The sequence below is a fragment of the Rhinolophus sinicus genome, chromosome X (genome assembly GCF_036562045.2).
Source record: "Rhinolophus sinicus isolate RSC01 chromosome X, ASM3656204v1, whole genome shotgun sequence".
Taxonomy (NCBI): domain Eukaryota; kingdom Metazoa; phylum Chordata; class Mammalia; order Chiroptera; family Rhinolophidae; genus Rhinolophus; species Rhinolophus sinicus.
This window is the reverse complement of record NC_133768.1, coordinates 111099307-111113390: the sequence shown is the minus strand read 5'-3', so window position 1 is coordinate 111113390 and position 14084 is coordinate 111099307.

Genomic DNA, 14084 nt, shown 5'->3' with positions numbered 1-14084 from the left:
GAAGAAACTGAAAAGCTGCTGTGTCAGTTGCTCAGTTAGGACTGTTTTTTAAAAGGAGTGATCTTTACTCTGGCCAACTTATAAGGTGGAAAAAGGAAGAAAGACATTGTATGCGTACAGTATCGTCAAAGTGGTTTCATTCCAGCTTTTGCAGAGCAGACGAAACCTCTGACAGAGCAGTTGCATGAACAGCCTCCAGGTCTCTGGTTTGTCACTAGAATCTGAAGATGCTTTTGAACAATTGAAATTGGCTTCTACTCTCTCTGCCAGCTTTGGGGTTCTAAATTGTGAAAAACCCAATCTGATTCATCTGATATTTCTGTTCACATCGCACATTTGCTGATATTTACTCATGGGTCATGTACTTGGGATAAAAGTGGGCCACTTAAAGCTTCCTATACTGTAGGGAGTTGTCATAAAACTGTGAAGGTTCATGTTTTGTCTGGAGTTAAGCCTGCACACGCAGACGAGTTAATGGTAGTGACTAGAGCTGCAATTCTTGGTTGTGGATTTAAAATGAATACACGTGTTATATATATTACATGATATATATATATATATATATATATATATATATATATATATATATATACACACATACACACTTGTGTATAAATAACAAATATATGTTTGGTGTCTGTCATACCACTAGATGAATTTGAAAAAATAGAGGATTTCTGAATTCCATGGGAAGTAAAATATTTCATGGAAAAATTCATAGTTGATTTGTCAGAAGCTTTACAACTGCCTGCTCAAATATCAGTACAGTAGTTGCTCCTTATTTGTGGTCTCACTTTTGTTTTTTAAGTGAATAATTTTTTTATAAAGATAGGAAACGTTTTCCTTTTTTTTAAAATTTGTTTTTATTGGGGAACAGTGTGTTTCTCCAGGGCCCCTCAGCTCCAAGTTGTTGTCCTTCAATCTAGCTGTGGAGGGCGCAGCTCAGCTGCAAGTCCAGTCACCACTTTCAATCTTTAGTTGCAGGGGGCGCAGCCCACCATTCCATATGGAAATTGAACCGGCAACCTTGTTGTTGAGAGCTCGCGCAATAACCAACTGAGCCATTCAGCCGCCCCTCTGGAAGTTCAGCTGCCTTCAATCTAGTTGTCCTTCAGTCTAGTTGTGGAGGGAACAGCTCACTGGCCCATGTGGGAATCGAACCAGCAACCTGTTGTTCAGAGCTTGTGCTCTAACCAACTGAGCCATCCGGCCACCCCTGTGGTTTCGCTTTTTGCAGTTTCAGTTACCTGTGGTCAACCACGATCCAAAAATATTAAATGGAAAATTCCAGAAATGAACAATTCACACATTTTAAATCGCACACTGTTCTGAGTAATGTAATGAAATCTCAATTACTATCCTTTCCTGTTCCACCTGGGACGTGACTCATCCCTTTGTCCAGCATCTCCATGCTGCTATGCTCCCTGACCAGTTATTCACTCAGTAGCCATCTTGGTTATCACATGGACTGTTGAGGTATCACAGTGCCTGTGTTCAAGTCACCCTATTTTATTTCATAATGGCCCCAAAGACATTCATATAACTTTTTTTACAATATATTGCGATAATCATTCTATTTTATTATAAGTTTTGTTAATCTCTTACTGTGCCTGATTTATAAATTAAACTTTATCATAGGCTTGTATGTATAGGAAAAAAAAACAGAGTACTGTATATATCTATATCTATCTATCTATAGGTTAGTACTATCCATGGGTTCAGGCACCCACTGGGGGTCTTGGAATATATCCCTGTGAATAAGAGGGGAATGACTATAGCATTGTAGAGCTCACACAGGGCCAGAGGATGAAGTTTCTAACGGCAAGGGTTTTCCTGCTAGAGCTGCAAAATCTGCTGTTAAAACGTGGCTGACTCCAAACATAGAATCTCCACTCTGAATACAGTAAGAAGCATTTGTTCATTACAGAAAATGCTCTACAGAAGGAAATAGGCAAATGAACTGGGAAAAAAGGGGGCTAAAAGAAGTTTGGGCTATGGGAATTCCCTACAAAATCATTCCTATACCACGGTCCCTATTTGCCTGGTTAGTGTTGTGTAAAAATCATCTGAGTAAGAGTGGAATTTTAAAGGCTCTAGACTCTTACTACACCCACTAAGAAATAAAATTATTCCAAACATATCAAAGAGATGTGCCATTTATCAGAATTTTATACACGCCACTGCCAAGGTAAGCACAGGAAGTTCTCCTTGAGCAACTCTACCAGAAACCTGGTGGCAGCTGAAATTCATAGAACTAATGCTTGTAAAAGTTAAGCGATTTTATCTAGCTATGGTGTGTGTGATGTCTTGACAGCCTGAAGTCTTGCCCTCTTCAAAAGCCACTGCTCAAGCAATGGTAGATTCTATTAATAAATATGACTTGTGCTTTTGGCATCCCAGAGCATTTGAATGAGACAGAAAAAGTAATTTTATTTCTTCCAGGATTTAACCACTCAAACTCTAAACTACTCATTGGCCAAGATTCTGCAACCTACTATGTTAAAATGGCCTACAACTTTGCCACTCACTTTGTGAAAAATTAGAGCGACCCCTTTAAGCAAGTGTGGTCCTAGCTCCCTTTGACCTTGTTTGGGAGGCCTATGAATTGGGGTCTGAGACCAAATTCTGTGCCTGATTTAACTGAATCCTTTCATGGTCATGCTGGATACTTAAAAAGGTTTCTCCCAGGGGCGGACAGGTGGCTCTGTAGGTTAGAGCCCGAGCTCTGGGCAACGGGGTTGCAGGTTGGATTCCCACATGGGCCAGTGAGCTGCAACCTCCGCAAATAGAATGAAGTCAGTGAGCTGCCGCTCAGCTCCCGGGTGGCCAGAAGGCTCAGTTGGTTGGGGCACGGGCTCTCAACCACAAGGTTGCTGGTTTGACTCCTCAACTCCTGCAAGGGATAGTGGGCTGCACCCCCTGCAACTAACAAGGGCAACTGGACCTGGAACTGAGCTGCAGCCTCCACAACTAAGATTGAAAGTCAACAACTTGACTTGGACAAGTCCCGGAAGTACACACTGTTCCCCAATAAAGTTCTGTTCCCCTTCCCCAATAAAATCTTAAAAAAAAAAAGAATCGCATTTACTAACAAACATGTCATTGTTTAAAAATTGAAATTGAACTGTTTGAAGTAGTTGAATGCTGGGAAAAATATCATCCCACCAAGTCCTCAGAGGCCGCCCTCTGAGTCCAGCAGCAATCAGCTATAAAAGGGCTCTGAGGTATCATTAATTCAAAGTTACAGGACTGTTCATATTTAAGAAAACAATTGGGTATTGGGGCCATGACTTACGAAAGAGGTTAAAGGATGGTGTAGAGAAAAAAACCATTTAACCAATAGACAAATGAAAACCTGGCATTTACAGATAGATACTGTTACCGGAGAGCAGGCCCTTCTTGGTGCGGTGTCCAGGTTCTTGGCGTCTTGAGCAAAGAACTGAACGAGACACAGAAATAAAGTGGTGAAAGAGTAGTTTATTAGAAGAGATAGTGCACTCCAAAGAAATAGGAGCGGAGCCGAGCAACAGAGAATGGCTCAAGGGCCATTATTAGAAGAAAAAGTACACTCCAAAGGGTTTGGAGCAGGCCCCAAGCAAATGCAAGGATCAAGAGGCTCAAAAATAGCCTGGACTGGGGAGCACTTGGAGTTTTTATCGTTTTTTCTCTAGAATGGGCTGTTCCTTTCCACTTGATTGACATCTGTGATTGACAAGAGGCTATTACCTCATCATTTTAGACTGCACATATTCCTTCCCAGAATTCAGTCTGTTATAATGATATTAATGAACTTCTGGGCATATGTATGATACTATAATGATGGTATAATGAGGCCCAGGTGAAATGAAGGTCCTTGTGGCCCTTACTGCGCAGGTGTGAGTGGCCTGTTAAATCTAGTTGGGTATTTTGTACCCATTTTTCCTCATAGGGGTAGATAATTACAATGAAAACGGGAAGTTTTGGGCAGGGAGGGGAGGTCTTTTGGGCGGTCGCATTCTGTGGGTGGTGCGGGAATGCAGAAATCCGATGCCTAGCTCTAAATGTCTGCTTTGTTTTCCCCTTGAGAGATGTGATCCCCATAAAATCTCTATGGGAAGTTGAGGGACAGAAGGTCTGTTCTTCTGTATCTGCTTCCTGCTGGGCAGTGGCGTAGAGCTGTCCCTACCTATTGGGGGATTCATGGAACTCTCGCCCTATCTGATCTCAGATGGGGGGGGGGGTGTCTCGAGATCCGCCTGGAAGACCGTGCTGGCTTCTTTGGTTGGGACTGGCAATCTTGCTGGGGTATCCTCTGTATCCCCAAGGCCGCTGCATGAGGAAAAATAGATTTTAACTAATAAATCCATTAGCTCTATAGAGCCTGTGGCCATTCAACCCGTCATTCAGGTGTTGTTAATTGTCTAGGAGTTAGGCCCGGAAAGGGTAGGAGAGAACATTAGGCTTCAACAAGTATGAATCACAAGTTTTAGGGTAATTAGCTAAAGCAGGAGTAGGAGATTTCTATGATTTAGGTTAAAAACAATCTATTATTTATGGTTAAGAAACTAATGGAGTTAAAACACTAAAGAAAAACAACTTAGAGTTTCTATAGCAAGAAGCCCTTTCATTTGGCTCAATACAGCAGAAGACAGGTCTAATATCGCTCGATTAACTTTAGGATACAAGCTCTTCCAGACCCAGTATAGATGGATAAATAAAGGCTGGCTGGTACTCAGTGAGATGTAATTGACTTAACGTTATAATACTATAAATACTGAGTTAGACTGATGCAAGAAAAAAATGGCCCATAGGACAGGTTTGTCCCAACACTAAAACCAACTATGACCATGTACTTTAAAAATCGGAAGTTCAATTGGTACTCTTGAACTGATGCCACGGTATATATTTGATGAAAACTCAGGAGAAATTTATTGGGGCTTACAAGAAAAACTCTTTATTACAAATTTAAATTATACAAATACGTTGTGATGGAAGGAGAACTTACTCTGGGTGGTGAACACATAATGCAATATATACTGTTTCCCCGAAAATAAGACCAGGTCTTACATTAATTTTTGCTCCAAAAGACGCATTAGGGCTTATGTTCAGGGGATGTCATCCTGAAAAATCATGCTAGGGCTTATTTTCCGGGAAACACGGTAGATGATATATTAAGATTTGTACACTTTAAACCTATGTAGTTTTGTTGACCATTGTCACCCCAATAAATTTTACTAATAAAAAAATTAAATGATAAAACTCCAGAGTTAATCTACTCTTTAGACTTAGATTGGGTAAGACTTTGTAAGGAACTTCAAAATAATGCTCAAATAGTTAATCATTTGAAAGCTCAAGTAATAAAGATGTCACAACAGATAGTAAAATTCATGTATGATGAAGGAAAAGGTTCGTGCATTGCTTACCAAGAATCTAATTTAACCGTCAACACTGGTATAATATATTTAAAGGTTATTCTCCCAAGGCAAATATCATACTGAATTTTAAAATTCATCCTATTGTAATTCTGCTAGTTGTCTTGCTTTGTATTTTACTTGCTGGCTATTTAGGCATCTGCAACTTGCCCAGAAAAAGGTAAAAATAACAAGGAAGAGAATTAAATATTGTAAAGTTATTATTTCATAGTAACACAGGGAGGTGATAGTAAGGGCACATACAAATTCAAAATAAGAGTTAAGTCTCCTTGTAGAAAATAAGCCTAGAGACTTCCCCCTCTCAACCTTTTCCTTCAGAATTTCTTCCTTTGTCTTTTCAAATGTATGTAAATCTTTTCAATGGCTAAATAAGCTTCTGGCCATTCTCACAACTCAGGAATGTTTCCTCCTCTCAAAGACCTGGGAACATCTTTTTGAAATGTAATCAAGGAAGGATAACTCTGGATGCCCAGTTTCCTGGGAGGAGATGCGCCTGACTTCTGCTGACGCCAGACTGCAAAGGGCGAAACCTCCAGACTAGAATGGCAAGTATCCCCCAAGCTTTGTAGAGGGTGAGACTTCCTTCTGTCCCCATATCCTTGCAGTGTGTGTGTGCGTGTGGGGGGCCCTGTCATTCACATCACGTTCAGGTTCCACGCTTATTCAACGATACAATCGTTTTCTTTCTTTTTAGCTTTTGTGGAGAGGTGTTCTGGGTTGGAAGGAGATTTTGTTTTTAATTATAGCCCTCCCATGCACACACTTCACAGCATTGGGGAAAGGGCAATTTTTCATTAATTGAAGCTGTGTCAACTGAAAATCCATATGGAAGGGAAAAAATCTTTTAAGTGAACTCGTACGCAAATATAACGTACAGACAGAAAAGTGCAAAATTATAGATGTACAGCTTGTTGAATTTTCACAAAGTGAACACGTCCACGTGACCAAAAACCTAAGTCCAACACCCAGGAAGCCCCTGAAGCAAACCAGAGTATATCACCCCAAATTTGGCCACCTTGAGATATTACTTGGAATCAAAGTTACCTAAGAAATAGGTGCAAGGACACTGACTCGCCTTTTGCTTTCTGAAAGCAGGAGATAAAACTTCCCTGTGAGAGGTGCCCTCCCTGTACCAGAAGGACCTTTACCAGAGATGGGGTTTGGGGGCCTGAAGATCCATACAAACAAATCTTGTTAAATGCACCCTCATGTTCCTAGTTACTTCTTTACCGTGGATTACACCTAGCCTGGACCCCTTTGTTTTGTCAGTTCTTCATGAATTCATCATTTCGTTGTCCAAAAGGTATAAAAGCTTCCTGCTCAAGTCATTTCTTCACGTCTCCATTCTCTTCTGAAGGCTCCCATGTACACGTAGAAGTTTAATAAAATGCGTATGGATTTCTCCTGTTAGTATGTCTTATGTCAGTTTAATTCTTAAGCCCAGCCGGAGGCCCAAATTGGGTAGAGGAGAATCCCCACACACACACATACCCCTTTAGGTCTCCGCACTCAAAGGGATTTGCATTTCGATGAACTTTAGTTTGTGGAGGGTTGTAAAAATGAGGGCACCGATAATATCTCCTCTCCAGAAACTCAGTTTGCATTTACTCCTGGAGGCAATTGTGATCTGATCCTAAGAATTTCCAAGGGCTTCCCTTAAAATTGAAAAGTGCCCAAGACTCTATTAACTTAAAAACAAAAGGCCAAAGCGAGAGGCAACAAACACTTGAGATCAATAAAAATAGCTATTTGATGGACACTTATTAGGCAGACCACTTCAGGGACGGTGTGGATGCTTGACCACTGCGCTGTATACCTGACGCTGAATAATAATGAATGTCAACTATAATTCAATATATATGGTCACAAGAAGTGGAGTACAGCATTAGGAATAGAAACAGTGGAAATGTAACGGCTGTGTGTGATGTCAGAGGGGTAGTAGATTGGGGGAGGGGGGTTATCACTTTGTGAGGGATATAAATGATAAATTTCTAATTATTACATTGTTTTGTACACCTGAAACTAATAAAAATAAAATAAAATAAAAATAGCTATTCGGGACTCACTAATTCAGGCAGAAGCCCAAATAGAGTTCGGATTAGGAGACAAAGGCAATGGGTTTTTATGAGAAGGGGAACAATTTCATCAGTAGAAGGAAGACATTGTGACTGGTGCAGATTACATAGTGATGCTAATTCTCAACAAAATGTTTTTCATTGTCAGTCCCAGTATCATAGTATCTGCTTTCTTGTTATCTTTGAAATAGTTCCTTAGGATAAAGGTTGCCCTAGGCCCAGTCCAAAGGCTATTTTGTCCTGTTTTACTTTCCACAGGTTTGAGGCTTAAGACGTTCAAGGTAGTTACTGTGGATGGCAGCTCGGCTCCATATATATTATTATTTTTTACAACCCAGTAAGTAGAAGCAAATGCCCCACCCCTCAAAAGGACTTGTATCTCAATGTACTTTTAAAGGAAGGGTGTACTTTGGTAGGCTTCCTGGCATCGTTAAAACTAAGGGTCCCCCAAACCAACCTGGACCTTGTAATAAGACCCTCGAGAGCTTTCCTGAGCATCTTCAGCCTGAAAGTGTCTCTTTTTTTAAGGGAAAAAAATCTTGACCACTGCCTGACACTATACTCAAAAATCAATTCCAGTTGTACTGTAAATCTGAAAATAAAAGGCAAAATAACAAAGCTTGTAGAAGACAACAGGAGAACATCTCCTGGATCTCGGGGTTGGGAAAGATTTCTTAAATGGGACACAAAAAGCACTAACTATAGGGAAAATATTGACACCTTAGTGTTTTCTGAGCTTTGCCGGCCCTAAGCCAATCTATTATTCCTCACTGGTCTTTACCGCCCCTTCCCCCACCCTGCCAGGCACCCCCGCAGTGTGGCTTCTGTTCAGTCTCCTTTCTCTTTACCCCAGATCTCCAAACTCCTGTGTTATGCAAGGCATGTAGGATTACTACTTCAGGATGAGTCCCTCACCTACAGAGGTATACTTTTGTTTCCAGTGTTTTCTGAGATTCGGCGCCCCTTGGCTGCTCTGCTCTGCTTGCTGCCTTTGAATTGCACACATAACCCTTCTGTGGCTTCTGTTCCTTCCCCTCCCAATGTCCCCAGGCCCTATAGCTCTTGCTGTGGGCAAGGGATATAGGTGTCTCTCTTCAGAATGAGCCCTGTACTTCAACAAAGTACGCTGCTCTTATCTGGGATCTGCAGACGCGGGGCAGCTCACTATTTACTCTGCATACCCGTCCCCTGCGGCTTCTATGCGAATTCACACTGCCTTGGGAAGCCCCTACAGCTTGCGTGGAGATGAGGATTTGCTAAAAATGCTTTTGTGAGATCACCAGAAGAGCAAAAGAGCTGTCTCTCAACGCCAGGGTCATATGTTCACACTCTTTTAAAGGAATGAATGCTGAATTTTATCAAATGCCTACAGCCCCTACTTATGTGATCAAGCAGTTTCCTCTAATTGGCTGAGTGATGACTTCTGTGAAAAGATTACATGATGCTGAACTGCTCTCGTATTTCTGGACTAGACACTACTTGGTCATACCTATTTTATTCTTTTTGTTACATTGCTGGAGTCCACTTGTTTATCTTATTTTTAGAATTTTTGCACTTTTATTTAAAAGTGAGAGTTGTCCATAGGTTTCGCTCTGTACTCTCTTTAGTGGCTTTAGGTATTAGGTTCATTGTTGGCTTTATGGGAGAGCAAAGGTCAAGACTAGAAGATGAATGAGCAGGGACTTGCTTAGCAACTAGCAAGACTTATTATAAAGCTATAATAACGAACACAGCCTGACATTAACACAAGGATAGACAAACTGGCCAGTGGGACAAAACAGAGAGCCCCAAACAGACTCCTCAAAGACAAACCTTTAATATATGACACAGGTGGCAGATCAGGGAGGAAAGGGAATTATTTAACAAATGCAGAAGGTACTATCCAGTAGTCATTCCTTATCCACAGGGGATACTTGACCCCAGTGGATGCTTGAACCTGCGGATAATACCGAACTTTCAACTTTTCACTTAAACACTTCACTGCTTCTATTTAGCGAATCTGAATTGCCAGCCTCACTACTCTTGTGCTCTGGGGCCATTATGAAGTTAAATAAAGTTGACTTCAATACAAGCACTGCGGCGATAGGCCAGTCCGGCTGATAACTGAGCCGGCTATGAGCAGTAACTAACAGGTGGGGAGGAGTTCAGAGTGGAGACAGTGGACAAAGGGATGAGTCACATCCCGAGTGGGACGGCGCAGGACAGTATGAGATTTCATCACGTTACTCAGAACAGTGAACAATTTAAAACATATGAAATGTTTATTTCTGGAATTTTCCATTTAATATTTTTGGACCACGGTTGACTGGCTAACTGAAACCAAGGAATGTGAAACTGCGGATAAGGGAGGGTGACTATGTGATTCGTATGGGGTAAAACTGAAATTGGGTCCCTCTATTACATCTCGCACAAAAGTAATTTCCAGGTGGATTATGGATTTAAATGTCAAAAAGGAAACTAAGATTTTAAAAAGAAAATATAGGCAAGTATCTTTCTGAATTTGGGGTAGGGAAAGATTTCCTAAACACAAGACACAAAAGCATTAATTGTAAAAAACAAAAAAACAAAAAACCACACACACAAAAAAACAGAAAACAAACAAAAAAGAGTAGATTTAACTACATTTTGATTGGAAACTACTTTATACTGAAGACTCCTTAAAGAAAGTGAAAAGGCAAGGCACAAACTGAGAAAAATATTTGCAATACATGTAACTGAGAAAGGATTAGTATCCAGAATATATAAACAATTCCTACAAATCAATAAACAAAAGGAAAAAAGTACCAAGACATGCAAAAAAACAAACCCTGGTAGAACATAGAAGAGAAAACACATATGGCCAAGAAACCACTGAAGCAAAGATCCACCTTGCCACAGATCAGGAAAATGCAAGACTGTGGTGAGAGACCATTTCTACCCACCCACCAGGCAGAAAAGAAGTCTGAAAATACCAAGACTTGAAGAAGACGTAGATTCCAAAGGGTCTTTTATATACTGCTAGTGGGAGCATACATTGGTAGGACCACTTTGGGAAACAGTTAGGCCTCACCTGGCAAGTTGAACAGGGGCATATGTCCCACTCTTGGGCACATATGTTAAGAGGAACTTCCACATGTTGCACTAGGAGGCATGCACACAAAAGTTCATAGCAACAAACTGGAAACAGAAATGCCCTTCACTTCATGACATGACATCATGGAAAAAAATCTTAGTTATATAATGTTGAGAAAAGCAAGTCCCAGAAGAGTACAGACAGAATACATTTTGCATAAAGTTAAGAATATGCTAAACTGAAATACCATATGATCTCACTTATATGTGGAATCTAAAGAACAAAATAAATGAACAAATAAAACAGAAACAGACTCATAGATACAGAGAACACGCTGATGGTTGCCAGATGGGAAGGGTGTTGGGGAGCTGGGTGAGAAAGGTAAAAGGATTAAGAAATACAAGTTGTCACAAAACAGTCACGGAAATGTAAAGTACAGCATACAGAATATAGCCAATAATGTTACAACAACTATGTATAGTGCCAGGTGGGTACTAGAGTTATCAGGGTGGGGTGGGGGTGGGGAGTGTCACTGCATAAATTATATAAATGTCTAACAACTATGCTGTACACCTGAGACTAATATAAAATAATATTGAATGTCAACTGTGATTTAAAAAATAAATAAATTTTAAAAAGCATATACTAGACTGAAAATAATTTTAGGCATACATAAATATATGATAAAGCTATAGAAAAAAGGGGGAAGCAACCCAAGTGTCCATTGACAGATGACTGGATAAACAAATATGGTCTATTCATACAATGGAATAGTATTGTGCCATAAAAAGGAATAAAGTTCTGACACACGCTATAACATGGATGAACCTTGAAAACATTATGCTAAGTGAAATAAGCCAGTCATAAAATGACAAATATACAATTTCACGTATATGAAATACTTAGAATGGCAAATTCATAGACGGAGAGTAGATAAAGGTTACCAGGGGCTGAAGGAATGGAACGGAGAGCTCTTGCTTAATGGGTACAGAGTTTTTGTTTGGGGTGATTAAGGGGTTTTGGAAATAATGGTGATGAGTTAATACTGTGAGTGTAATTAATACCTCCGAATTGTACCTAAAAATGGCTAAAATGGCAGATTTTGTGTTATACATATTCTATTACAATTTTTAAAAGCAAGAGAATGATAAATCAAAATGCAGGCTGTTGGTCACTGGGGGGGGGTGGAGGAGGTGGGGGTGAGGATGGTATATGTAAGTTACTGGTAATGGTCCTATGCCAGGGTTGGGTATTGGCTTCACAGGTGTTAATGAGCTTATTTTTAAAGTAAACAAAATCAACACAGGCCTTAAGTGGACTAATTTGATGGATAGTTAGTGACTGATTCTGTGCATCTGAATTTAAAAACACACACACAAAAAACCTAGAAAAGCAAATACCCATGTTCTCATGAGCCAGTACATGTTCTCATATAGAACATGAGAAGCCCCCTGGGGCCCCCCATTTGCTTTCTCCATGCTATCAACAGGGTTTGTTTTCAGTTTTGCAAAATGGAATGGCAGAAATATACCCTTACAAATACTGTCAACTGATCTTTAACAAAGGTGCAAAGGCAATTCAGTGGAGAAAGAATAATCTTTTCAACAAATGGTGCTGGACCAACTGGATGCCCAGACATTAAAAAAAAAAAAAAATGAATCTAGACAGACCTAACATCTTTTACAAAAACTAACTCAAAATGGATCATACACCTAAATGTAAAATGCAAAACTATAAAATCCTAGAAGACGATAACTTAGGGGAAAACCTAGGTGACCTTGGGTTTGATGATGACTTTTTTGGATATAACAATAAAGGCACAACCCATAGAAGATGGAGTAGCACACACAAAGCTTATAGCCACATTAGGAAAAGGCAACCTCGTCACTCTAGTATGACAGAGGACAAAGAGTCAAGGCTCCCCAGAGAAGAGAAGCTGGACAATTTCTGGGTCTCGGTCTAGCCTCAGCGTCCCTGGGAGTTCCTTTATGGGGGAGCCATTAGACAAGGTCACGAGCAAGTACTGGGAAATAGGGTTCCCTAGTCAGGCATCTGGCGGGGCTGGAATGGAGACCAGAGACCTCACATCCAGTGGAAAAATAGAAGAATGGGTTCCTGACCTTTTTGCAGCAATCAGGGGTGGGTCGAAGTGGAATCTTTCTGTGGGGTGACCTGGTGTCCTCAGCAGGTCCAAACTTCAGAGCATGGAGGGAGAGCAGCACAGTCACGATAGGACCAGTTCAGATAAGAACCTGGACCAGTTCACCTTGGTATTTGGTCTTCAGATTAAAGAACACTACAATGGCCACAGCGATCATGGTGGTGACAGACCTTACCACGTCTGTCTCTTAAGCACCCAGTTCTGCTCCAGACTGGCCACCCACACCCGTTACCCTTCTGCCATGCTGGGATGTCCCTCTATCCTCATCCTCATTGCTGAGCTGAGATCTAACATTGCCCCTGGATCAACTGACCATCCCTGATTTCCTTCCCACACTCTCAGATGGTTTCATGTTTGTTAGGGTTTTCTGATGGCAAGAAGAAACACTCTAACTTACGCAAGAAAAGGGATTTATATGGCATGATCCTGGGAAGATCACCAAACTGATGGAATGTCTGATCAAGTAGGTCTTGGGATGTACAGGCATGACCTGTTTTGAGTGGAGCCCAGAGCAAGAAAAGGCCCTGCAGAAGGTCTGGGCTGCAATGGAAGCTGCTCTGCTGCTAGTGCCACAAGAGGCAACCTAAAGGGTCAACACAGGGATCTGTCCATGGTAGACAATGTGCTGTGCAGTCTGTGGGAAACCTCACTAAAGGTCGGGAGCAAGGCCACGTCTTCTGTGGCAGAGCTACTCACCACTCAGAAAGCAGCTGCTATCATGCTACTGGGCTGTGGCACAGGCTTAGAGCCTCACCATGGGACATCAAGTGCCTGTGGTACTGGAGCCGCCTGTCATGAGCCGACTACTGACAGACCCACCGAGTCACGTGGCCAGGCAGGCAGGCAGCAGGGCAGCAATCCAGTGGAGGTGGCACCTTCAGGACCAGGCCCAACTGGGGCCAGAGGCTCAAGTCAGGTACATGGACAGGTAGTCCAGACCCCAGGTCCCATGCCCCCATTACACTGGTACTGCCCCTCAGCTCACACCTACGGACTCCTGCTGGGAGGTTCCCTATGACTGACTGATGAGGGGAAAACATTCAGACCTGGTTCATAGATGGTTATCTCATCATGTTGGTAAAAACTGGACTGCTTCCTCACTTTAGTCCCACCCAGGGTAGAGGCCATGTGAGGGAGGAGGTAGAAATTAGAGTGAGGCAGCTACAAGTCAAAGATTGTTGGGAGCCTCCAAGAAGTTAGGAAGAGGCAAAGGACACTCCCTTAGAAAGCCCTCGGAGGGCTCTAAAGAACACGGCCCTTGCCAACACCTTCATTCTAGAATTGGAGCCCCCAGAACTGTGAGAAAATAAATTTCTGTTGTTTTAAGCCACTGGGTTCGTGGTCCTTTGTGGTATGGCAGTCCCCTCTTCAGGTTTGAGATACAC